Source organism: Silene latifolia, chromosome X (genome assembly GCF_048544455.1).
Source record: "Silene latifolia isolate original U9 population chromosome X, ASM4854445v1, whole genome shotgun sequence".
Taxonomy (NCBI): domain Eukaryota; kingdom Viridiplantae; phylum Streptophyta; class Magnoliopsida; order Caryophyllales; family Caryophyllaceae; genus Silene; species Silene latifolia.
The window spans coordinates 59,590,386-59,594,835 of NC_133537.1; the positions used below are offsets into that span (position 1 = coordinate 59,590,386).

General features: G+C 37.1%; 1 non-coding gene across 1 annotated transcript; it reads right to left on the bottom strand.

Moving 5' to 3' along the window:
• Positions 1-2,196: 2,196 nt before the first annotated feature.
• Positions 2,197-2,302, bottom strand: LOC141624408 (small nucleolar RNA R71). Its single transcript, XR_012534214.1, has one exon. It is a non-coding gene; the product is annotated as a small nucleolar RNA R71 (small nucleolar RNA).
• Between the last annotated feature and the right edge of the window lie 2,148 nt (positions 2,303-4,450).

Consider the following 4,450-nt stretch of genomic DNA (forward strand, 5'->3'; position numbering starts at 1 on the left):
CTACCTCAATGTGATGTAAATATTTCAAGTTTTTGTATTTAGTACAAGGACACCTAAGTTTATTTTCTACTAAATCATATTCATCTTGTATTTTAGCAAACTCAATAAACTCAAGAACCCCTTTACAAATCTACCGGTAGGACGTTTCCTCTTATCTACTCTATCTTCGTACATCCATTTGCGTTCCGATCTCTTCATTATAATCTAAAAAATATTCCAAACAACAATTTGTAACAATAAATCATACAACATTATACTACTTAGTTTACCACCTTATATACTAAAAAATATTTCAAACAAGACTAACAATTGAATAAACTAATATCATACTAACATTATACTAATTTACCACCTTCAACAATATTAACATTACACAATACAAAATTATATTCCCTTCGTCTCGGTCATTTGTTATCTATTTCCATTTTGAGGTGTATAAATGAATTGTTATCTATTTCTATTTTTGGTAAGTTTATATGTAAAAGATAGTGGGCAAGTGGATGAAATAATAATATTAAATTATTTTGTTAGACATTCACTTGCATTTCCTTGGTCTTTGTGCTATATACAATAGATAACAAATGATTAAGACGGAAGGAGTACTAACATTATACTAATTTGGTAAATCCAACAATACTAACATTAGACTAACTTTAATTATACACTACAAACACTATACAATGCTAAAACTATACTAATTTTTGTCAATTAACTATACTAACAGCATCAAAATCACCAATACATTGTCAATTACAACCATATTTCAAATAACATAAACAATTTCACAAAAAACCCCAATTCATATTCACCCTAATTATCAATTTATGCAAATCCTAACTAATTAACAATAAAAACTTGTAAGAATCACATAAGTATAATTAAACATCATAAAAACATCAAAAAAACTAACTACAATACCAAATTTAACAAACAAATAAAAAACTACACTAAAATTAAAATATACTAACACTAATAAAAACTAAATTAAAATTAACATATACTAACAACACTAATAATTAACCTAATACTAATTACAATCACAATATAAACAAATAAAACAAAATTAAATCAAAGAAATTGAAATTAAAATCAAAAGACAAACCTTCAAACAATGGTAGTCGGATTTGCAGTGGTGGTGTTAGTTGTCGTCGTCGGTTGAACCCGTGTGGTGGTGGTAGTGGTAGTCGCAGCGGTGGTGGTTCGTTGTCGACGGTGGGGAAGTGTAGTGGTGGTGTTCGTTGTGTCACGTCGCCTCTTCTCCTTCCTTTCTTATTTTGTTTTTTTTAGTTTTGGTAAATTAAGAAAGAGAGGAAGGACTCGTGTTTAATGCTATGCTGGACGACGGAAGTATAGCGGTCGCCAAAATAACGACTGTATTTTGGTCGCTATTTTCAGAAAATCGATCGCCATATATAATAATAAGTAGTCGTTATTTTGGCGACGAACATCGGTCGCCCGAATTTTTTTTAGTCGCAAAACGGGCGACTGTGTTTAGCTGTCGCTGATTACAGTAGCTCGATAGTAGAGTTCTTGTAGTGATTCTATCTTGTTTTGCTTTGTCTTAAGGAACACTTGTTCATTGAGACCGTTAATTACAATCTTTTCTAGGTTTTTGTCTTATGCCCTGGTCCTCTCGAATCGGTGAACTACTTCCTATTGATCTCGAGCCCGAGAAAACCTTGCGTAGACGGTTGCGTTTCCTTAAGGAGATTACCGACGCCGCGTCTCTTGCGGAATTTGAAAGCATTCGAACATCTTACATATAAGATCTCAAAGCTCTTGAAGAAGAGGAAGTTTTTACTTCTCAACCAACAATCAAGAAGATGGTTCTTTTGTCCGATCATTCTAAGTCCACCGTGGCTATGCTTCTTAGGGGTATTGCTACTGCCCAAATTGATGCGGCAAACTTTGAGATCAAGCCGCCCTTTATAAGTCTTGTCGAGAGAAAGCAATTTGGTGGAGGTCCGTTGTAAGATCCCAATTTGCACATTACAAAGTTTTGTGACTATTGCTCAATGATTAGGCAAGCGGGGGTGATACAAGATCAAATAAGGGAGATACTTTTCCCTTTTTCATTGACCGACAAAGCCAAGTTGTGGATCAATAGCCTTGATAGGAATGCAATGGGGATTACCAATTGGGATACCTTAGCTCTAGCATTCTACCAAAATTATTTTCCACCGGAAAAGACCTAACAATTGAGAAGCCAAATCACGGGATTCCGTCAAAATAGTAATGAAAGCTTGTTTGAGGCATGGGAGAGATGTAAGGAAATACAAATACAATGCCCTCATCATGGGTTGGATCCATGGTTCCTTGCAATCACATTCTGTAATGGTTGTTGTGCTGAGTCTCACCGAGTTTTGGACTCCGACAACAATGGGAGGTTCGACCAAATTGATGTCGAACTTGCTCATTCCACCATTGAATCCATGGCGGTACATGACTCCCAGTATGTCAACTCTCGTAGTGCCCCATTGAAGGCCAAGGAAGAAGATCAAAGCATAACTCTTTTGAAAGCTCAAGTGGCTCTTCTGCAACAACAAATAGACAATCGAGGATCAAGTTCATCACAATCTCATGAACAAGTCAATGTCACTAGCCAAATCGTTGTGTATGAAGGTTGTGGAGGTGCGTGGCATGTTGCACAAGAGTGTAGGGGTACAATTGAGCAAGTGAATGCCCACCAAAGCTTTAGACAAAATTTCAATCCTTTCTCCAACACTTACAATGAAGCTAAAAAGTACCATCCAAATTTGTCCTATAAAAGCAGCAATGTTCTAATTCAAAATGTGCCACAACAACATAGGCAAGTCCAAGCACCCCCACCGGGTTTCCTAAACCAAGGACAAATAAATCAATTCTAACAAAATTTCCAACAGGTTTTCAACATCCTTTCCAAAATCAGCAAGTTCAAGGTCAATCATCCAATTCCCAACAAATCAACCAACAAGTGAACAATATGGAGGCTTTGATGACACAAGTGGTTGAGACACAAAAGAGCTTGGCTAACCATATCCAAAAGAGTGACCAAGCTAAGGGATGCTATTATCAAAATGCTTGAGACCCAAATTGCTCAACTTGCTACCTCAAATGCTCAAAGACAACAAGGCCAATTGCCAGCTCAAGGTGCACAACCTCATGACACCGCAAATGCCATCATTTTGAGGAGTGGTACCAAGTATGATGAACCCCTATGCCAAATTTTGATGATAGGGTAGTTGGTAAAAAAGTGATGATTGCAACAAGGTTGATGGAGCAAGAAAGGTTGATGATGTTCCAAAGAAAGTTGATGAGCCAATAGTGGTGGAAGATGTGGAGGATGCTCCTCCAAAGAAGGGTGATCAACTCAAAGAGCCAGGAAATATTCAAGTACCTTTCCCACATAAATTGAAAAAGGCTCACAAGGAGACTCAATTTGGTAAGTTCATGGAAGTGGTGAAGAATTTGCAGGTAACCGTTCCTTTTACTGAATTAATCACCCAAATGCCCTCTTATACTAAGTTCATGAAAGACATTTTAAGTAAGAATAGGACTTTCGATAATGTTGAAACTATAGAATTCACCGCCGAGTATAGTACTCTTTTGCAAAACAAGTCCCCTCCTAAGTTAAATCCCGGTAGTTTTTCCATTCCATGCACCATTGACACCTACACCATTGATAAAGCTTTATGTGATATAGGTGCTAGTGTGAGTGTGATGCCTTACACTATTTGTGAAAAGTTGAACATGGGTGTCTTGAAATGTATTAGCGCCACCTTGCAAATGGCGGACCGTTCTATAAAACGCCCTTTGGGGGTTTTAGAGGATGTGACCCTCAAGGTTGGAAATTTTTTCATTCCGATTGATTTTATCGTTCTTGACATGGCCAAGGATTCACAAATCCCAATCATTTTGGGAAGACCATTTTTACACACCGCAGGTGCGGTCATTAATGTTAAGAATGGTAGGCTAACCTTGGAAGCAGGTGATGACAAGGTCACTTATAATTTGAACAATGCCATAAAAAGTCCAATATTAGAAGAGTCATGTTATTCCATATAAGTCATAGATGCTATTGATGTTATAGTTGATGACTCATTGCCTCGATCTTTAAGCAAAGTCCCTTGGAGGCACTCTTGTTGTTGGAATCTTTTGCAGGTGATGGTGATATTGGAAGTGATGAAATTGATGCTTTGGAGGCGGAGCTAGATGGAGAGGAAATACCTATGGATGAAAGCTCTCAATTCATTGGTTTAATCATGTCAATTGCCTTGGTGTTCAATGATTTGTTGTGTATTGCCTCGAATTAGGATCATCAATTGTGTGATTTCACTTCACTTCATCTTTCCATGTGTGTCTTGAGGGTCATGAACACGAGACATGTGTTTTAGTAGGGTTGATATGAGCTTAGTCTTTTGATGTAGATGTGAACCGTGTAAGTAGGTGGGTGTATGAGTCATATTTAGAA